General features: G+C 35.9%; 1 pseudogene across 1 annotated transcript in view; it reads left to right on the top strand.

Annotated features, from left to right (window-relative positions):
• The window catches only part of LOC143228296 (homeobox protein prospero-like), an 86,105-nt pseudogene that overhangs the window by 19,239 nt on the left and 42,940 nt on the right, over positions 1 to 23,926 (top strand). Inside the window, exon 3 of the transcript XR_013015307.1 lies at positions 21,792 to 21,885. The product of XR_013015307.1 is annotated as a homeobox protein prospero-like (transcript). The remainder of the gene's footprint in view (positions 1 to 21,791; positions 21,886 to 23,926) is intronic.

Below are 23,926 nucleotides of genomic sequence, written 5' to 3'. Positions count from 1 at the left end.
AAGAGCTGTTTCACTCGACTGTTCGATTATTGCAATGATACTTTAGCGATTCAGTGAGTTTTCAAACTCACAAGAAACACAGTCATGGTAGATACAGCCGTAAACTCGACTGCTTTTAGAAGACAAACATTTTATCAGGAGCATCTCCGATTGTCGAGATAACTGATGTTTTTCTTCATCTGCTGATATATGGTTTTAGAGCATATTATCATCATTGTAGACGAGTCCTTATGGAAAAGAATTAAAGGTTGGAGTCTGTGCACATGCGTGTTAATTTTCTGTGTCGTGAAATAACCAAAGGACAAGATGTAACGAAATTGATTACTGTTGTCATTTACTTGGGCCAACACTTTGCGTCCAGATTTACAAAGCATCTTTAACCTTGCTTTAAACCAGGTGATGACGTAAGTATTGCCAAAACTTACATTCAATTTTTATTCTTTTACATCAAAGCTGCAAAACACTAGCGCTTGTGTTTGTTTGTTTGTTTTTTTGCCTCATGCGTGACAAAATAAAATGAACACTACTACCATTGTTAACTCTGTAAATTACGTTTCAGAGTTAATTTAGTTTCAAATGTTATTACTCTCTGTAATGCAGTTTTAAATAACTGTTTACAAATAATAGTATAGTGTTTTGGCCTGGCATGGCCAAGCGCGTAAGGCGTGCGACTCGTAATCCGAGGGTCGCGGGTTCAAATCTCCGCCACACCTAATATGCTCGCCCTTTCAGCCGTGGGGGCGTTATAATGTGACGGTAAATCTCACTATTCGTTGATAAAAGAGTAGCCCAAGAGTTGGCGGTGGGTGGTGATGACTATCTGCCTTCCCTCTAGTCTTACACTGCTAAATTAGGGACGGCTAGCGCAGATAGCCCTCGAGTAGCTTTGTGCGAAATTCAAAAACAAGTGTTTTTTTTAGAATTGAACATGATCAGAGGTACACGCTGTACGTAGTGCCTGTCTCGTTATAATTTATTCTTTAACAAACATTAAGTGTATTTTATAATTAAAGTAGCGAAATAAAGAAAAACAATTATGATAAAATATGAAAATAATTTTACTGCTATCTATTCCCGCTTTCCGCCCCTTCCCCCATTTTCTAAATTTTACATTCTTCTAAAGTTACCAGATAAATTAAATGTATGTAGTGGATATTCACTTTGATCTCGGTAAAAATCAGGAATTTAAAAGTTAACTGACGTTAATTAACGAATAATTTTCTGAATGAAAAACATTAAAGTGTATGTCTACAGAATACAAATAAGGAGCAAATTCGTAGTCAGTGAAATATTAATTTACGTTGTGATCACGTCTTCTCTTGTTGTATTGTACGAAGATCTGTAATTGCCAGGCGTGGCCCTGTGGTTGTAATGCTGGACTGTAAATCCGAGTGTTCCTTATTCGCACCTCGTTCTCGAAAAAAAAAAAAATCGCCTATGTTTTGGGTAATGGACGTATTATAAAAGTGGCGGAAAAATTCACCTTTTCGTTTAAATTATCCCGAGTTTGCCGTTAGATGATGTAAACCAGCTGCCTAGTATTTCTTCCCAGTCTGTAAGTTGAAGATTATAGTTGGCCTGCGCAATTGTGATTCTTTGCATGAACATCCGAGACAAAAATTCAGCCTGCTGCACAAAATAATTCCCCTTCTTATTCCGTGTATCAAAGTCTCAAATTCTTAGCAGCAGATACAATTGTATCTCAATATCTGATATGTTTTTGCAGTTGAAGGATTGCTTGGTAATGGGCCCAACATGGCCAGGTAGTTGGGGCGCTCGATTCCTAATATGATGGTCGCGGGTTCGAATCCCCGTCACAACAAACCTGCTCGCTCTTTCAGCCGTGGGGGCGTTATAAAGTGACTGTCAATCCCAATATTTGTTGGTAAAAGAGTAGCTCAAGAGTTGGCGGTGGATGGTGATGACTAGTTGCCTTCTATCTGGTCTTACACTGTTAAATTCTGGACGGCTAGCACAGATAGCCCTCGTATAGCTTTGCGCGAAGTTAAAAAATAACAAATTCTTCTAAATGTGCATATTTATCACTTAAAAGCCAAAAACTTAATCAGGGTTTTCTTGTTTATCATATCGCTGTATTTTTACTTTGCCCATTTTTGTCTATAAACTTATGTACCATTGGCGTGTTATGGCTGTAATTCCCAAAACTTTTTGAGCGTATAATATGCGCCGTTTCAGTGGACTGAATGCAACATTCCATACACAACTGAAAGAATACTTCGTACTATAGGATATCCGCTTTAGTAACAAGAGGACGTTCTGAGCCCTATACTGTAGGTTCTTTTTAAACAGGAAATTTGGTACTTTACGACACTCAGTATTATGATATAGCTACGTTTACAGTGAAGCTAGGCTTAATGTAGTTGAAACTTCATTATAGTATGAGCTACTTAAACAGTATTTCCGAGTAGATATCAATTATCAAAGATTCACGTGACGGAATCAAATTTTTGAGTGATTTTTTTTTAATTGAATTCTTGAAATGTGATATAGTTCCATGGTAGAGCTGTTTCTAAACGACTGTAATTAAATCTCAAATTACCCAATTACTCTCATGCTGTTCAGTATTGGTGGGCTCTTTATATTCCATCGTAATAATTCTAGAGTAAAAGAAGACGAGAAAAAAAACACGAACAGTAAGACACGCATAGGTATTTGATTAACTCATTTAGGTTAACTTACGGGGAAAATAAAAGATAGCCATTATTAATACATGCACAACTACAATGGTTGGGCTTAGGTGACGTTTTTCATTCGACGGGTTTTCGTTACTTGAAAACAGTAACATCTGAATAACATAGTTCTAGGTTTTCGTTTATTCCTTTCAATACCCTAAAAGTGCGTTCTTTTCCCTGAAGATGTTTTTCAGGAACTTTAAAGATCTAATTCTCTGTTTTCTACTACAGCAAATCTACAACAACAACAAAAATGTTTCTGCAGTCTCTTTGTATTTGGAAGTTTTATCCTGATTTGGAATTATATACGTAGAGTTACAGTTTATCCCAAAATTATAACAATAGCTATAGAGAGTTACATTGTAATCCAAAATTATAATATACATATAGTTACATATCACATTATTCAATAAGAAATATATTTTCTTCTTGAGAGTTTGTTTTGTATACGATATTCACAGTTAGGGACTTCTTTTTAAGAAGGCGGACTTGAACAGCCCGTCTGTCCTTAAAAACACACACACAAAAGATCGACTCTTGGTATTAATTGTGAACAGGCATAGCCAGGTGGCTAGGGCTCTTGACTCGTAATCTGAGGGTTACAGGCTCAAATCAATCCCCCGTCATACTAAATATATTACCCCTCCCTGTTCGTTGGTAAAAGAGTAGCCCAAGAGTTGGCGTTGGGTGGTGATGACTAGTGCCTTCCCTCTAGTCTTACACTGTTAAATTAGGGACAGCTAATACAGATAGCCCTCGTGCGGATTTGCGCGAAACATATCCTGTCATTTTCAATCTATTATAGGAGTTTCAGGAAAATCTCAGCAAATTAATAGTTGAAATGTTTCATGCAAACTAAATACAACAACTTGTTGTTTTGGATATTCACGCAGAGCTAAACAAATGTTGTCTATGTTAACCGTCTCTAATTTTGAGGTGATTAAAAAAAAAGGCAACTATTCAACACCGTCCACCGCCAACTCTTAAGCTACTCTAATTAAATGTAAATGGTGAAACCGTCATTCTTAAAACACACCTGCAGCCTCATACTGTTAAAAGCGAATTTGCGGTAGCAAGACACGAACCTTGGATCCTCGATTTATTTCGATTCACTGTATGCCAACAATTGAGCCAAGTTATTAACGAAATATTTGTAAGTAGGCTACGCAATATTTTTGAAAGATTTTGTTACAAAATTTCAGCTAATTCAAACCTACTTCAGGTTTCCGGGACTTACACCTTTATGATTTCATAATTTTAACAGTAGAATGTAGCAAAACCTCAGTTGCAAGTCATTTTAAGAAAATAATTTGAAAGAACTGCAAAAAAGTGGTATAAAACCTGCAGTAGCGTCTTTAAAAATGCTTTATTTTACAGACTATATTGAGCGTTAGAATGCAGCGATACGAGTAAACGTGCATAATGCTTTTGTCTCAGTTTTATTTTTTTTAATATACGTGCATCTATCTATTATATCTCAGTTAACTTTGGACTCTAATATCTACTTTTTTTATCAGGCTTACTTTCGAAACAACTGCGCTTTTTGTGTGACTCACTAGACCGCATAAAGTAGAAAATAAAGTTCGTAGAATTTCAAGTTAAAGTGAAATAAGGAAATTGTATTTATTTGCTTAGCTTAAAAACAAACAAACAAGTTTAAAGCAACAATGATGTTATCAGTTAATGTTGTCGTAAGACAGATGATATGATGGCGTAACTCATCGGTTAGGCATAAACCTTACTTGTGCGTATTCTATCAACTACCCTAGACTGAAATTTCTAAACGGCCCGGTTTCTGCATAATAATGAGCTTTGCTTACATTTGATTGGTTGAACTAGCGTGCTGCTCCTATCAGAGTTAGATATCGTGCTTGAGATGTTGTAGTAGGTTTGCTTGCTTTTAATTTTTTTGCGGAAAGCTAAGCAAGACGTATCTGTACATATCCGTCCCTAAAGTTGAGCTGACAAACTGAAACTATCCAATAATACCCGCCGCCCACCTTTACTCTCATAAGGCATCCAAAGCCCCAAAGCGTTTGTGTCCAGAAAATGAACAGAAATATATTTTTATAAATATTTAAGAATTTCATGTTAAGAACTTTAGTTATTTTCTTGTTCAAGAAATATGCAAAAATTGTGATTCTCGAATCGTTTCAATACGTTTAGCACATTTCTTTTGTATTGGTTTGTACAGAGCGCGTGAAAGTCAAACGTCTGTTGTATCACCAAACACGGTGAGATTAGTCAGCAGGGAAAAAAATATTTTACCAAATTAAATCAGGAATACTTCAGTGAAATGCTTTAAAATCAAAATTTCTTGTCTCCCGGTGGTACAGCGATAAATCTATGGGCTTACGACGCTGCAATCCGGGCCTCGATTCCTCGCGCTGGACACAGCAGTTAACTTAAATGCGGCTTTGCCATAGAAAACAAATAACCTAACGTCTATGTTGGTTTCAATGAATAATGATTTTGTGAGAATTTTTTCGTTATTGCTCATGTTAATGATAGTTGTTTGTAAATGGGAAAATAATGCAAAGGCTCGGGAGGTGATAAATAAAAATGCTCATTTAGATAAACTGTTTCACGTTTTTCTGTATTATACATATAGAGAACTGTAGAATATTCAATATTATTTTTTCAAAGGTCACATCCTGAATTGAAACACTGAAGTATGATCATGTTAATTTGATGTTATGAGATCATTCAGAAAACAATAATATTGTTTCATATAACTAAATATAGTAGACTGGATTAGGAACTCAATTTTTAATGGTGTATTGATATGGAGTCAAACTACTGCTTTTTATCTAATTTGACCTCCTGTTTTGTTTACAAGTAATTCATTATAAGGCTCATCTTCTATTGTATAACATATTGTTATCATTATCATATTGTGAAGATATCTCTACTGTGCACAAAAGGTATAAACGGTTTCGTTTTATTAAGCTTGATTGATTTATTTGTTTTTTTTTTTATTTTGCGCAAAGTTACACGAGGACTATCTGCGTTAGCCGTCCCTATTTTAGCAGTTTAAGACTAGAGGGAAGGCAGCTAGTTATCACAAACCATCGCCAAATTTTGAACTACGCTTTTATCAACAAATTGTGGAATTAAGTGTAACATTATAACACACCCACGACTGAAAGGGCGAGCATGTTTGGTGTGATGGGGATTCGAACCTGCGACCCTCAGATTACGAGTCGAATGCCTTAACCACCTGGTCATGCCAGCCGTTTTGATTGTATGCAGAATAATTGCGCAAAGCAACATAAAGGGCTATCTGCTAAATTTAACCTGATTGACAAGAAGGAAGGCAGCTAGTCAACAGCACCTGCCGCTAGCGTTCTCGCTGCTCTTGTGTAATGAATTTGTCCCTATGTCTCATAGCGCATCCAGAGCTCTCGAGTGTGAATCCTTTTTGCACTAACGGGGCACGAACCGTTCATCGTGGTACTCACAGCTCATATTCTGTAATCACTAGGTAACGCCTGATCTCGTAATGTTATAAGCTGATAAGGACTTAACCTCTTGCTTCGAAGACATGGGTTGATTATTTTCGCTCAGACATTTTTTGTGTCCAAAGTTTCTGATTAGTATATTATTGGTTAAACTTTAAAATATGCTCATTCTTGTATCTTAGGGCGTAAACACATAGGAAAATATTTAACGTAAACGAGCACAGAATACCATTAACTTTCATTTTGGCCCGGCATGGCCAAGCGTGTTAAGGCGTGCGACTCGTAATCTGAGGGTCGCGGGTTCGCCTCCCCATAGCGCCAAACATGCTCGCTCTTTCTGCCGTGGGGGTGTTATAATGTTACAGTCAATCACACTATTCGTTGATAAAAGATTAGCCGAAGAGTTGGCGGTGGGTGGTGATGACTAGCTGTCTTCCCTCTAGTCTTACACTGCTAAATTAGGGACGGCTAGCACAGATAGCCCTCGAGTAGCTTTGCGTGAAATTCAAAACAAACAAACAAACAAACAAACTTTCATTTTGTCTTAACGTAAAACATAATCATATAAATATATATTTAGCCCTGGATCGGGAATTGCTTATAAACGTTAATTGCTCTAACTACTGCTTTTAGAACTGACTAAAATTAAGCACATGAAATTGGTCAGAATGAATTAGAAGTTACTGTGAAGCTTTTATTGTTTTTATTAGACTTACACAATTTCTCCTTCCTTGGCGTTTACAGTTGAGACGTAGAAAGGACACAAAGCATTGTCGATTCAAAACGTTTTTCGAAACTTTTATGAGATATTTAAGCACGTGTACGTGTATAAGTATTTTTGTATAGTGACTGAGTCATGCACACTGTTGTGTATACTCTTCACAACCTGATTGCTGAAACGTACTTACACATTTTCGCAAATGTTGCGTGTTCAACGGACGAAATATAGTTTGAAGAGAGCGTATTTCGTGAGGGGGCCGCAGTATGTCTTCACAAGTTTATTCTAAGCTATTTAAAGTCATTAGACAAAGTTTTTATAAACTACTCGTTAACTCATATTTCAACAAGAACAAAAAAAAGGAAAAGAAAAAGGGAGAGGCTAACAAAACTGAGTACCACAGATAGCAGTGATTCTTTAGTGATGTATGTGGGTACCACAGATAGCAGTGATTCTTTAGTGATGTATGTGGGTACCACAGATAGCAGTGATTCTTTAGTGATGTATATGGGTACCACAGATAGCAGTAATTCTTTAGTGATGTATATGGGTACCACAGATAGCAGTAATTCTTTAGTGATGTATATGGGTACCACAGATAGCAGTAATTCTTTCGTGATGTACATGGGTACCACAGATAGCAGTGATTCTTTCATGATGTTTATGGGTATTACGGATAGCAGTGATTCTTTCGTGATGTATATGGGTACCACGAATAGCAGTGATTCTTTCTTGATGTATATGGGTACCACAGAGAGCAGTGATTCTTTCGTGATGTATATGGGTACCACAGATAGCAGTAATTCTTTCGTGATGTATGTGAGTACCACAGATAGCAGTGATTCTTTCGTGATGTACATGGGTACCACAGATAGCAGTGATTCTTTCATGATGTTTATGGGTACCACGGATAGCAGTAATTCTTTCGTGATGTATATGGGTACCACGGATAGCAGTGATTCTTTCTTGATGTATATGGGTACCACAGAGAGCAGTGATTCTTTCGTGATGTATAATCAAAGATCACTTTGCCCCATGATTTTGGTGCAGATTTTGGTTGCATGCGAGTGCCGTTTGTGTGTTTTTTATGGGGTAACTTATTGCCAAGGAACTGTACCTAAAAGCAGGTGGTTCATGAAACTGGCACGTGCTACTCTATTGTCATATCACGCTGGATGATTTTGTTTAACTTCTCTAGGTTTCTGTATCTTCTGAGTAGAATTTTTCTGGCATTCATTCATTTCTATAATTATTTACAGAAGTTGGTTACATATTTTAGTGCAAGGCTACAGACGGGCCATGTGCACAAAGTTTTTCTAAATTTGAACTAGAAAGAGAAATGAACAAACAACACCCGTCCCTAGTTTCTGGGCTACTCTTGTTTGATCAAGTAATGGGATTTGAAAGAGTCCTCCTCTTTCGTGCGGCAACCTGTCGCGAACCAAAAATCCCAGAATTCACAGCTCGATCATGCTAGCCGTTAGGCTGCATCCGGTCATACTTGGAAAAGTTCAGATGTGTCCGTTTATTCCATCGGAATATATCAAAGATAAAACCGATTTAGTAATTCGTTGTATTTTATTTAGCGCTACTGGGGCCTGATAATCCATAGCAAAATGGCACATATGTCAAAAAATATATATATATATATTACCACACACACACATATATATGTATCTACTCTGTACCTGTGTTGGGTTAAACAATGTGTTTTTTGTAAATCTGAAAGCTAAATATTATTATGCACTTCTATATTTATATGGCTTCTGTTTTAACAGACACACAATACTAATTGGATTACAAAAGTGTATAGAAATCTACAAATCTGGTGTGTGTGTTATAAATACATTAAGTAGAATGTATCGTTGTAGCGTCGTTCTGTTAAATTATTATGTGAAAATAAGACCAAGTCCGCTCCATTTTATAATAATAAATTTATATATTTATTTATTAACGTATTTTTAAAGCTGCTTTCAGTAGTATGCTGTTGTAACGAGTTCCTTGTAAGCCTAATAAAAACTTTCAAATGACGCTTAAACTTAAATACCACGAGTGAAGTTAACGAAAGGTAAACTTATGTACACAATTTTACTGCTAGAAAACCTAACACTGATAGAAACACTTCGCTAAAACTAAATATTTCGCTGGAATAAAATTGTTTGACTGACACTTTCATTATTCACTTTTCGCCAAAAGCAAAACACTGACTTTTGTTTCTAAGAGCTTCGCAAAATTACGAAATTTTCAAGTCATCTAGAACATTTAAAAGTTAGTTGTTGTTTCAACAACTTACTTGGTCTTAACGCTGCGCGGCCCAGCAATTTGAGGGTCGTTGGTTTGAATCCCCGATTCACCGAACATGCTCGACCTTTCAGACATAGGAGCGTTATATGTGACGGTCAATCCCATTATTCGTTGGAAAAAAAACGTAGCCCAAGAGTTGGCGGTGGGTTACAATTACTAGCTGCCTACCCTCTAGTTTTCCATTGCTCAATTAGGGATAGGTAGCACAGATGGCTGTCTTGTAGCTTGCGCGAAATTAAAAATAAACGAAACAAAGTTAAGGGCACGCGCCCTCTGGCTAACACCCCAAAATCGTATTAAGAATGAACATAAGATGTCGCACTGAATATTTTACAGAACTAAATTTTAATGATAGTAAACAACATAAGTAAACGCATTATTTCACACAGTTTTACAAAAAGTAAATAAACAGCAAGTGTATAAAATAACTATGAAATTATTCGAACGAAAATATTCTATTTAAATCTTTCACAACACTTGATTAAAGATATTAAATACGCATGCGAGAACAATACGTACGAGTGGCCTTCTCACAAAAAATATGGCGACACTGCATGAAAAATATGCAATTTATGAGCTAAAAGTTCACACGTGAACTATTTTGAACACACAAGCTAAAAATTGCTCCAAAATATACATGCAAAAAAGAAAATTATATAAAAAGGGAATACTGTCACCCATATAAAGATATGGAGACAGGAAACAATCGAAGCTGAATATTCGAGTTGTGATTAACTGGTTTCTAACTTAGTCAGAGAAATAAAACATTGAACAAAAGTTTGTTGTTGTTTTTTTAGTTGGAACTCAGTGGTTCAATGAGACCAGTCCTTTCACTGGTAGAGCGGTAAGCCTGCAGATTTACAACGCTAAAATCAGGGGTTCGATATCTTTTGGTAGACACAGCACAGAGACCGATGTGACTTTGCTAAAAGAAAACGCACACATACACATACACTCAATAAGAGCACCAGTAGTTGGTCGATCAGTTAGCGGCCAGGCATGGCCAGGTGGTTAATGCGCTCGACTCGTCCCAAATTAAACAGTGTAAGACAAGATGGAAGACAACTAGTCATCACCACCCACCGCCAACTCTTGGGCTACTCTATTAGTAACGGATAGTGGGGCTGACCATCACATTATAACGCTCCCACGGCAGAAAAGGCAAGCGTCTTTGGTGTGACGGGGATTCGAACCCGCGACCATCAGATTAAATGGTTTCGTATCTTCGGTGATTCTTTTCACATTTTAAAATAAAGCTCTAACAAAACCTACTTAACAATGTAAAACTTCCCGCGTTTCTTTTTAACTTTTAAAATTTATAATGTGGTTTAATTGTTTCTCACAGTATGTATTAATAGTAAACAAAATAATGTATATTGACTGAGCTTTAGAATTTTTGTAGTCGTTTCAGAAAAATTGTCGAAAAATTGTGAACTTTGTATGTAATTATCTGACTTCTTTTAAAAATATATCAAGATTTTTATGTTGAAGTAAATAGTAAACAAAATAATGTATATTGACTGAGCTTTAGAATTTTTGTAGTCGTTTCAGAAAAATTGTCGAAAACTTGTGAACTTTGTATGTAATTATCTGACTTCTTTTAAAAATATATCAAGATTTTTATGTTGAAGTATGAATAGCTGCAAATCAAAACGCTTAGTTATTTTAAAATTTTATGGCTAAAACTTTAAATACCTTTTCTCCATTTTCAGTAAGATACCACCTATTAAAAATAGGAATTAAAAGACGTAGTATGCAAAAACACACTGTTTTCTAGACCCTTTATTTAGTTGTAAAGTGCATTTAAAATGTTCATAACAGTATATAAGTAATGAAAAAATGTTCGTCAAGAAAGTGGCCAAGTTTCTTTCGTCATAGTTACCTATTGTTGTGAGTCATTCAACTGTAGAGTTAATTCGCCTTCTTGTGAAATAAAAAAGTTTGCCATGAAGCTGAACATACTGTGTAAAATTAGGCAATGATATTTTTCACTACTTGGTTAGTTGATACCTTGGAAAAACATAATTTCTTATTTTGCGATAGGAATAACCAGATCAGGTTCATAGATTTTATTTTTCTTCTCAGAGATCTCTAGAAGATCTAGTAAAGACACCATCCTTTGTAAACACACTCATTCTGGTTGCGTTTTGTATCCAGTAAAAGCTGTTTTACTGTTTTACATTGTGTTCGGCCTTTCTTCTCTTTGCTAATCCTAGTTAGTCAGAAAAACTCATTTTAATCTCGAATAATGTTTTCTTTTCGAACCTCCCGATCACATAACTCTTAAGGGAAATCAATTATCCTAAGAATTCCAAAAAGCTTTAGTGATATCATAGTTGAGTCCATTCATCACCTTGTCTTTTTGGCCCTGATGATCCTTCTAAATGCTGGTTCATAATTCCTTCAGTCATAATTTGTACTTTAAACCTATGTGTGGAGATATAAAGAAAAGTAAAGCTACGTTGAGTCATGTCAGGTGAGACGTGTTTCCAATTTGCACAAGGAGGCTGGTTTCAGATTTTTACAGCACACTGTTACTTAAGGGCACTGACACACTGCTTGTTTGATATAAGTTGACGTCAATACCAAGTGGCTAAGACAAATGTGGGGTCACGCGCGCACGTGTAAATTTGAGTTGTTACAGGTGTTTCAGTAGTTTTGTTATTTGATTAACAATTGGAGGTGTAAAAAGGTGATCAACCTTACAACCTTGTTTATCGGAGATCTTTTTTTTTGTATTGTTTCCAGTTAATATGACTGATTCGAAAAGTTAGCCAAAAAACACCCACTATAAATGCATACATTATAACCTCTTGTACGTCTTGTACGAATATGTAAGTGAATTTATCGACAGGGAAATTAATACTGTGCCGGTAGATTGTCGCGGTATCCAGCTTCACTCCCCTATCGTTATACGTTATATTTAATACTATTATAATATGTTAAGCGAGTTACGTATGGCTGTTTAAAAAAAAAAAGAAAGAAAGCAAAATATTAGAAGGCACGCGATAGTTTGGTCTCTACCTCAGATAGTAAGGCATTTTTATTTACATTACAACGTGACAATTATTCTGAAATTAGTTATTATAAGTTGAAATTACAGTCTTTTATATCTTCAAAAAACGCAATCTATAAAACATGCAACATTATTTGCAGGAATTAACGTACGTTTGTAGCTAAATCTTATTATATTTTGTGGGCCGGCACGGTTAAGTGGTTAGGGTGCTCGATTCGTAATCCGAGGGTCGCAGGCTCGAATCCCCCGTCGCACCAAACATGCTCGCCCTTTCAGCCGTGGGGGCGTTATAATTTGACGGTCAATCCAATTATTCGACGGTAAAAGAGAAGCTCAAGAGTTGGTGGTGGGCGGTGATGACTAGCTACCTTCCTTTCAGTTTTATACTGCTAAATTAGAGACGGCTAGCGCAGATAGCCTTCTTTGTGTAGCTTTGCGCGAAAATCAAAACAAACAAACCAAACGCTTTCAGCCTTGGGGGCGTTATGTGACGGTCAATCCGACTATTCGTTGGTAAAAGAGTAGCCCAAGAGTAGACGGTTGGTGGTGATGACTATCTGCATTATACTGCTAAATTAGGGACGGCTAGCGCAGATAGATATCAGTTATATTTGGAACTGAACAAAAGGAGTTTAAGAACCACGAGCTTATTTTTTGGTGTCGCTTAGAATTTTCGCGCAAGGCTACCGACACCAGTTTTGACCTGGTAGGCTGAAGGGAAGGCAACTAGCCAATTGCATTCACTGTAAATTCACAAGCTATTCTTGTCTGAGCGTATAGTGAAATTCTACCATTACTCTTATAACTCACTGAGGGCTCCTAAAGTATGAGTGATTTTTCGACAACGGGAGAGGAACCATGATTCGTAGCTTAACCACATTGACCACCAGACCTCGTACGTTGAAAAATATAATTGTTACTTTAGTTTTATTGATATTGAAGATAAATTGTTTATATATGAATTGTCCCCTACATATGGTAATATTGGATTATCGTTATGACACGAGTACTGGCTTTAAAGTTTATACTTCATATCTATTTATTGTTTGATATTTTGTACAATTGGGTAACAAACTTTCCAGTAACTAGGCTTATTATTCCTGTGAATTCTTCTTTGAAATTTACGCATTCTAAGGGCGACCGTCATAAAATAAAGCTTACACCCTTAGCTGGTTCGTTGGAGAAATTAGAATTCTCGAGAAAATGTCGCAACAACTGTGAGTGGTGTGTGTGTTCAGGTAAGTGACTGACTGTTAAATATTTAATATTCAGCTTGTCCCCATCAAACAGAAATAATTTGTGCGTCTAATTAGGCTGTAGGTTATGTTTGTATCACATAATTTTCATTTATTGGGGAGATTCTAAAAGAATATGAATGTTTTCTAACGACACCGCCCAAACAATTTTATATAATGTTCAAATCTAACAGGAAGCATTCAAGAAAAGAAGTCGTGCTGGTACATCAGCGCCATCTACAAACAATTATAATAATTTGTGTGTATAATATCATAACTGGTTTCGTAAAATGTATTAAATAAAAGGATTACTTACTAGGCACTGACTTTTTTCCTCATGTACTTTCAAGTGTTAATAATATCAATCTTTCTAACACTAAACAAGGACTATAACGGATCCTTCCTATAGTAGATCCAGAAACAATAACACTTTAGAAAAACGGATTATTTTTATTCGGGGTCAGAAGAATATTTCACTCTGAGAAAGCGCTCGAGCTTTTGGTCAGTTACAATATCCTTAAAACATTTTAGCTAACCCATTGTGTTATTATTTTTTTATATTGTTCTTTTAATGATAAATTTTGTATTTAACTCACACACTTCCATAACGCTAAAAATCGGGGTTCGATTTTTGTGGCGACTACTGTGCAGTTAGTCTATTGGGCAGTGTTTCACATGATGGGTGATGTTTTTGTTTTGTTTTCAAAACCTCGTGATTTAGTTTAGCTTTGTGTCTTTCGTAATCCCAGATTACAATGAATAGGTTAATTAAACTGCAACTTACTTCTGATGTTGTAACTATAGAGCTTAAAATAACATTCCTGTTCTTCTCTGGTTACAAAACCATCTTGGAGTTTGGCTCCAGATCGTTTCTCAATTGTTTAATACTTTTGGACCGCCTTGATTCTCTAAATAACCCCATGGTTGACATCTTTAATGTCTTTGGAGGTTTTTTTTAAGTATTTTGTTACCTACGGTGCTACGACTGTTAGGGGTCAGGCGCTGCCAGATGGTTATGGTGCTCGAGTCGTAATCTGAGGATCGTGGGTTCGAATCCCCGTTCCACCAAACATGCTCGCCCTTGGAGTCATGGGAACGTTATATGTTCGATCAATCCTACTATTCGTTGATAAAACAATAGTCCAAGAGTTGGCAGGAGGTGGTGATGACTAGTTGCCTCCCCTCTGTTCTTAACTGCTAAATTAGGGTCGACTAGCGCGGATAGCCTTCGTGTAGCTTTGTGCAAAATTCAAAACGAAACAAAGGAATGCTGGGAAATTGTAGATGCTGCCATCTTTAAGTATTTTATTCATAAATCATCAATTACTTTTACGTACATGGGTAGATATAAGTTAAAAGTTGATTTTTACTTGAATATCTAATTCTGTACATTCTTTTAATAAAACCTTGTGTTAATAAGAATCATTTGTTTTTTGCTTTTTTCTAGTAAGTTTAGTTCAAAGTTAGGCTTACAGTTCATCCATTGCAGAAACATAAATTTTTATGTTAATGTAACAGACATCCAAAATTGTACACAAAAAGAATTACGTACATGTTACCCTAATGCAAATATTACAGAAACTGGTATATGATGCAAAAATATGTTTTCTGGGCTGTACAAATAAAGCAAGTGTTTGAACAGTTGGTTTATATACTTAGGATAGATACCAGTTACACGCAAGGAAAAAAATAATAAAGTAATGGTTACTTCTAATTAGAATGTTTGACGATTTATTTATATACATCTGTGGATTCGACGTGGTGTTTCTCCATGACTTTGACAATTTGTACGAATGGCGTAGTGGCGTATCTTTTTCACAAACTGTATCGCATAATGTTTAATGGACCCTTTTTTTTTTTCACGCTGAAAACGTAACTTGCTGCTTGAAAATAGCAGTTACACTTTATTTTTCTAGTTTCTTCCCAAAGCGAATAGTTTCCAGATCTGTTTATCAAAAGAAATAACCATGTTTTTTTTTTCCACTGTTAACTGTCTTTCTCATTTCTTTAAATTTGTAAAAACGGCAAGGCGAGCTGAGAACATTATGTTACAAGTCATAGTTATGTAACTGTGAAGATAGTTTTCAGTTGAAAAACTGAGCGGAAGTATTATCTCAGTTTAAGCTACTGGCGTAGCTTTTCTGAAATATAGTTTCCTCTATTCAAAATATGCGTACAGTATAGTTATACGAGTTAACAATTAGGTGCTAATTTATCTCTTCGCGAATATTTCAAATTTCTACGATAACGCAGACGTGCGATGCTTTTATCCTCTTAAAACGTTTACATACTGTACTGTGGTTCCTGTACACTAAATCCGAAAACGATATCAGTTTTTCTCCATCACATACAGATTTTGCATAAACTGTAACATGTAATTTTGTATAAGTGATTTTTTTTGTTGTTGAAATCGGGTCACATTTTGTTATGCTTAAAATGTTGACAACCACTGACTATAGATTTCTCTAGTCGAATCGCGACGTGAGAGTCGTATCGATCGTTGTGGAACCCAAACATAACAAACATGATATTTTAAAAAATATCCATTGTGGTAAACAAAATAATAATTTGATCTAAGTGAAAGTTTTTCTTCCTCCCTGCTATGTAAAAAAAACAAAAAACTTCTTACGTGATAGAACAACAAAAGAATATTATTTTCGAAATCTGCGTAGCTGAAATATGGAAAATCCGTTATTAAAACCAAAACAACTTTTATGAAGCTTAAATTCGCAGGCCTATGTTGTATAAGCTCATGATAATCGTTGTACTTTTGTGGTTTAATAACCACGTTCTTCAACTGGTTCACTACCATGCTTGAGCAAATCTTATTTTAGAGAAACATAGAACGAGGAGAAAGTGAACGAAGGTTATGGTGGGTAAAAGGTTTAGGTTTCTATTCATAGTCATCATGAATGCACATGTTCTTGTAACATGCAAAAGCTGAAGTAATATATCCTGCTTGAATACTGGTGAGACAAAAATTTTGTGTGTGTTTAGTTTTCATACACAGATATGTCTGTACACATGGCCCTTAATTTTGAACTGACACACTAGAAAGAAGGGCAGCTAGTCCAGTTTTTGACTGTTTTTTTTCTGACCAATGGTGCGTGCGATTTGACCGTCGCTCTCATAATGCACCTCTAACTTCAAATGCGAATCACTTCTGTGCTTCAACGAGACGTGAATCTTGGACCCTTTGGTTCACAATCCGGGAACATTAACCACAAGACCATATGCATTTGTTTCATGCTCTGAAGCATTTTCACATGAAATAAGCTGAACAATGTGGCAGGTGGTGCTTTACGTTTACGAAAGTTTTGGACAATTTGACACGAACCATGTGGTTGTCTGTTTGACACTTGATTGGTGTCTTTCTGTTAGCTTAGACTGAAACAACTGATGAAATACAGAGTGCAATATGCTTAATGGTATCATGATGCTGTAGTTTATTTTTCGCTCGTTATTTCAAACTGAATTAGGGTCTTTACGATAACTTAGTCTGAAATAACTAATGACACGCGGAATACCATGTGCATGTACTTAATGTTACATCGTTGTTTCTTATAATACAAGTTTTACACTTGGGCGATGCTATATCAGTTATGGTGACATTTACGAGAAATCAGATTTCATATCTTTGATGAGCTCTGTTCACAAAATAAACTGGTATTCCTAAAAACCTTAAATCCTGACAAGAAAATATCCAACTAAACCTGTCTGAAAGTCTGAGTCGCCGCCAGATTGTTCATTTGAACCAACCAAACTAGAATTACTTTACGTTTAAAAAGTCGCTATCGGTTAGATGGACATAACAGGTAAAAGGAAAGGTTCATACCCCCCACTTTCCTTTCCTAATGAAACGCTTGAGTTTATTTGTTGAACATCGAGAAAAGGGGGTGGAAGAGGGGTTAGAACTAATGTGAAAGTTGGTTTCCTCTCCTTTGTTTGATCACAGAGAGAATAGGTAATAAGTAAGCCGGCTGTCGGACTTAATAGAGCATGTTTGTTAAACACAGCTTCTCCCAGCAGTTTCCTTTATCCGCTGTTTCCATTGTTCACAGCTGGAACGTTTTCCTTCGAAAACAATGCTGGGAATTTCCTCTTTTTTTTTTTTCGTCATCTGACTCAATCTGAAAGATTCTATACCGTAATGTGATGAAAACCATGACCGAAGTTTAGGAAAACAAATGTCTCGTCATACATTTCCAACAAATGTTATTTGTGCACAATTATGGGGAAAAAAAAACAACCTTCTGTGTATTTTAAGAATATATGCTGATAAAACGCAAAAAATAACACAAATTATGATCTGTTGTTAAGTACAAAGCTACACAAAAGACTCTCTGCCCACCACGAAACTCAGTTTCCAATGGTCAAGTCCGCAAACATTCCGCTCTACCTTTCGGGGTTATCATGATATTAAAATATTCAACAATTGTTATTAAGATTCTAATACATAGAAACTGTCGTATTCTAAGCACCTGACTGACATAACTTGGTTCAGTATATTAAAAATTCGCTGTTGTTGTTTTTATGTATCTTATTCCACATGTAGATAAACAGACATTACTTTTCAACAGATTGTTCTCGCTCTAAAGATACGAACAAACTTTCTTGAGTATATGCAATAACAGCTGCGCAGCCTCACAATGTTTTTTTTTTGAGCCTTCCACCACAGAACGTTTGATTCTAAGTGATATTTTTTTTATCATACCGAAGATTGTCAAAGGTTGTCAAGTTGCTCTGGAAAGAAATTGTTTTGAGATAACACAAGGAGGACGTGAATTTTATCTACATATAGTGATAATTGTGCTGTAATATATCGATCTTGAAGATACAAAATGCGTTATTAAACTAGTAGGACCAGGAATCTGGTACAACTTGGTTCTGTGATAAAGTCATCGGCCTCAGAACAGTTTGCGACTATTTTGGAAGCGTGGGTAGAAATCTTATTTATTCGGTATCTAATTCCTAGGTTTTTATGTACTCATTGCTTTAATGGTACGTGTGAATAATGGTATATACATCTTTAACGTGTCACTGCGAAGGCGGCGTTATGTACTTAACTGTGGGTGAAAATTATAACGTTATGTCGCATTATTAATAAATTTTGATCAAAATTGGGCAATATATATATATATTCAATGAGAGATTTAACTTAAAAAGCATTTTATAAAGACATTTATTTATAACAAATGACAAGACATACATAGTGTCATAAACAAGAAACGCAAGAACACAAAAATATCCTATGTGATCATTAATTGTTTTAAATTATCAGCTTGGTGCGTACTCGTAATATTAATAATAGTGTCGGGCATAATCTCTATATTACTTATTGACGTTCGAGATTAGATTTAGATTTAAGTTAATTATATCTTTATGCACAACGCCAAATAATTTGCATAAGTGTAAAGATAATCAAGATATGATATCAATATTCAAAATAATTATCTTATAACCAATAATTTTAATGCAACTATTCTTTTTAAAAATGAAGTGTGTTATTACCTACAAACCGCGTAAAAAAAACAAGTATTTGTTCTTTCGAAATCCTCTCAACCTACCATGACTCAAAATCCAAATATGTTGCCCTCTGGTGGCTCAGAAGTAAGCCTAAGATCATATAACGCTAAAAATTGGGTTTCAATACTGTATTAATTCAATAATATATTGGCATAGGACGACTTGTAAGTACTGTAAGGTGATTCATTTTGGCAGGAAAATACTGTATGTTGGCCCAGCATGGCCAGATAGTGAGGGTGCTCGACTCGTAATCTGAGGGTCGCGAGTTCGAATCCCCGTCGCACCAAATATGCTCGCCCTTTCAGTCGTGGATGCGTTGTGATGTGACAGTCAATCCCACTATTCGTTGGTAAAAGAGAAGCACAAGAGCTGACAGTGGATGGTGATGACTAGCTGCTTTGCCTCTAGTCTTACACAACTAAATTAGGGATGGTTAACGCAGATATTTCTCGTGTAGCTTTGCGCGAAATTCCAAAACAAAACAAACAAACAAACAAGAGTAGTGAATTCATTATTTGTGAGTGGTTATGTTCATTCACACAAGTTTGTAATTATATTGTGTTACAGTTATTAGAATATCCGTGAATATTCCAGTTTTAAATCATTATTATTACATTTGTGTGCTATAAAATTTTACATTTTATGGAACTGAATGGTTCTAAATGCCACCAGTTACAACTGCGGCTGTTTTTGTGGTTTTTGCATTGATTTATTCAATGACATCACTATCCAAATCTGTTTAGTTACCTATTTATTCCGATCTACTCCTTGATTAGTTGAACTATTTATCTTAAGGTAGGAAAATAGGATAAATTTTATGAACAGCACGTGCAAAGCAAAAACTGATTCATAGAACTGTCACTGTCTTCGTAATAGCAGTTACAACTACCATCTTTCACTCCTACCCGTAAGCAAGCACGTGCGCTTGCTCACCCACCTTAATGTATATGAATAGAGAAGGGGGGGTTAGCATAAACTACTTTGCAAAGCTCCCTAACTATAGGTAAAACACAATAAGGCTAACGGTTTCCGCGGCTTTAGGCACGTGGCCGCCGTCTCAAGTCATTACCACCGTTACTCGCATGTATCTGTCTATTTACGCAAGTTCCAGCTGTTACCCTGCGGCCGTCTGCCAGACGCTGAGACAAGCAGACAGGCCTGGAAGCAGGAGTACTTGTGTACAGCGTAAAGCCAACCTAGCCTTCCCGTTCAACAGCCTGCGTTCTTTTTTAACACTGTGTTTAATACCACTGGAGGGCCCTTTGGTTGCCAACGGTGTAAGAATAAAGCTGTCGTCAGTAATTTGTCTGTAGCCATCTCTGAGCGAATTGAAACTGGTGTATTCTTGTTTTCCACAAATGACTAAAAATTATTGTATTTCACAAACGTTTGAGAGACACCATGGCTTTTGTCATTATTTCTTTCACACGTGTGTGCCTAAGATGTGCAGTGGGAAGTCAACTGCAGTTTAGTACACGGTCCACAGAAAGGTTCATGTCAGAGCTGAAGAAACGTTAGTTAGCAAACGAAAGAGGTTATGAACGTTAAATTATAACGCAATTTTCGGCATCTTTCGTAACACTAATATTGATATTCTTTAATAATTAAAATGCGGTTGAGGTTAAAAGTGAAAAGTGATAGTTTTATTCGACGACAGTGGTAAAATCCGGGGTTTGATTTCCCCGTGATGGACACGGTTGATAGCCTAATATGGCTTTGCTCGACATCAAACAAAGTATATGTCAAATGAAAACGCGTTTCGTCCACCTTTATGTGCTTGCTATGGACGTTAGCAAAACATTTTGAGCACCGACAACACTAAAAACTTTAAACGTTCGAAACGTTATTCGCTTAGAAATTTGATTGATGGCATCTCTTTTTAATTAATTAATCTTAATCATTAGACTTTCATTGGAGGGCTCTTTCAGTCCTTTTGCCCTCTACCAATTATATATTTTCTCTGTAATCACGTGCACTCATTGTTCACTTACTTTATCGCTCTGTTTTTTTTTTAAGTGCAAGCCTTCTAAACTAACTTATGTCTAGATATACATGTACTAGATATGTTACTTTGAAACCTCAACCCTGACCTGCTCGTGCCTAAAACGGGACAAGCTATCTAATCTAAAGCCTGGTTAGTCTTTATTTCGCTCACGGGAACAAACATTCCTCATTGGGTTCACGTGCTATCTTTTCCGTGAAGGTAAAACAACGCTTGCGCTAGCGTGAAAAAAAAACAACCAAAAAACAATAACAAAAAGACTACAAATGTATTCCAGGACCTTACGAAACCACTTAGATGTTTATGCAGGTGTGACGTAAGATAATTATCATGTGTGAGGTAGAAAGTACAGTACTTACTTGACTGTTCTATTTTTCATATCGCAATCTGATGAAGTTTAATCATTTCATCCGTCTAATCTAGCCTCGCTAAATAATTTCAAACGTTAGTAAGATGTTGTCACGAGACCGATCGTCTTAGGTCTTAAATAAACATCCCAAAGCCGTCTTGGGGCTTAAATATATCTCAAAGTTAAGTTTCGAGCCTTTCTCTTCTTATCTCCAATAATTCACCGTTTGTATTAGCCAGAACATTAACGAAAGAGGTAAATAAGCCAATTAAGTTTACTGAGTTTCTGCTGTACGTCATATACGTAGTTGAAAGTTCGAGTTTGTTTTCCTTTATCTCAAAACTTTTGCTTTGCATGTTGACAGTTTATTCGTTGTTTCTGTTTATATCTACTAACTTTCTTATTAATACACATAAATTAGGTTTACATTTCTCAAAGGTCTTGTTTAAAAATAACAAGTTTACGAACGTACATATTCTAATTGCAGGTTTAACACCGGTATAATCCTTGGATATATTTTGAAACCTTACGTATTCGGACCGTTATTAGAAGCGTGATCAAACCCTGAATTTTACTTCGAGGTAAGAGTTAATACTGTTATCTTAGCATATAAAGTAGCCTAAATTGGTTTATCTTGAAGATAGGAAGTGATATTTTAACGCAATAAGGCGGCTAATGAAAGCGTTACACTGAAGAGTGTAACATTGCACTGAATGTTGTCAAAGAAGTTGCTGAGACACACATTCCTTTCATTTTCCTATGTCTGTAGAATATTTTAATGTTGAAATATCAAAACCATTAGGGAATTTATTTAATAAGCTAACACCATTTTATTACATGATCATGATATTACCGTACGTTTGTTACCTACCATATTACACCAGCAACTCGGGTTATATTAAATGGTCGAAAGAAAAATGTATTTATAGAATAACGTAACTTAAAGTGAATACCTGCGTGTATATACATGAATAGTACACATATCTATGTACTATTAATTAGGTGTTAAAAATATCGCTACATATTACATGTAACCAAACGTTTGTTTCTTTCCTTCCAAACACATATTACTAAATGGATATTGAAAAAATATCACAAGGCATTAAATGTATGTCATTGCCGTAGAAAACATTTTTTGAGTGGTCAGGCCATTGCTATATCTAGGGGGATGGGGGGAGGCATGTGCCTCACAAAATGTTTAAAATATTAATGCTATGAGGTTGAATCTTTAACCACAAATACTGCATACATAGAGTTTATGGTATTGAATGAACAGAAGCAAGTTTTAATACACAGGTTGCAGCTGTACATGTCATGAAAAAGTGGTCACACCAAGGCCAGACTGGCCTTACCACTTCCTTTGGCCCTGTAATCTATTACTTTTTCTTTTCTCTAATCTTTCAGAACTTATAAGGGTTAATATTTATCGTTGTTTCTCATTTTTTTTTATACGTGTATCTTCAAGAAAAGCATTTTATCTTGTTAAGTGTATTACAGTTTATAAACATTGTATACTATCACGAAAATAATACTAGTTTTTACAATAGTATAAAATAAGCTAAGTTTTGAGTTTGTATTTCAAATGTTTATAATTATAAGTCAAGATATAGACCAATATTACACTGCTTAATAAGATAACATATTTCCTGAGCTAGTAGGTTTTTATATGTTTTTGCCGTAAGTCAGAACCTAAACTGTAAGTATTTTATCTAACGTGAATAAGTGTCTTAATATTTGTTTAAAGGGCACGGCATGGACAACTGTGTTAAGGCGTGCGACTCTTAATATGAGGGTCGCGGGTTCGCATCCCCATCGCACCAAACACGCTCACCCTTTCAGCCGTGGGGGCGTTATAATGTGACGGTCAATCACACTATTCGTTGGTAAAAGAGTAGCCCAAGAGTTGGCGGTGGGTGGTGATGACTAGCTGCATTCCCTCTAGTCTTACACTGCTAAATTAGGGACGGCTAGCACAGATAGCCCTCGAGTAGCTTTGTGCGAAATTCAAAACAAACAAACAAAAAATGTTTGTTTAAGTTGAAGCATGTATATTTAGCAAAAATATGAAACCAAAATTATCATTCAACTTACCTTTTGTCACTGGGATTTTCCTCCTCCCATCAGTAACCCAGGGGAAGAACAAATCGAAGGAAGACTAGAGTTGTTTTAGGGGTGGAATGTCTATTACATGTATGGTGTTTTGAACTGAATTATAATCCCCTCATGGTGTGAACCTATCGAATGATGTATTAGACTTGGTGTTTAGTTGTATTGTTTAAACAGCCTTTCTGATGAATAATTCAAATGAATATATTAGCAGCATCAATGCTGCGTATTCTTTAAATCCTATATAAGTACAGGTTAGCTGTGGTGAGTAAGAGACAACTCAAAAACGCCACACATACACACTATGTACTAATGGGACTGTGTATGTGTTTTGTTAATTGACAGATATTTTTGTAACTCGTTAACCGTATATAGACATTATGTTTATTATGATTGGTTAGCAACAGAAATGTAATTTTTGTAACTGGTTAACTTTATATAAACATTGTTTATTATGTTTGTTTTGGTATTTCGCGCAAAGCTACTCGAGGGCTATCTGCGCTAGCCGTTCCTAAT

This window comes from Tachypleus tridentatus, chromosome 1, assembly GCF_004210375.1.
Source record: "Tachypleus tridentatus isolate NWPU-2018 chromosome 1, ASM421037v1, whole genome shotgun sequence".
NCBI lineage: Eukaryota > Metazoa > Arthropoda > Merostomata > Xiphosura > Limulidae > Tachypleus > Tachypleus tridentatus.
The sequence above is the reverse complement of the archived record's forward strand: the minus strand, read 5'-3'. Positions and strand labels throughout refer to the sequence as shown.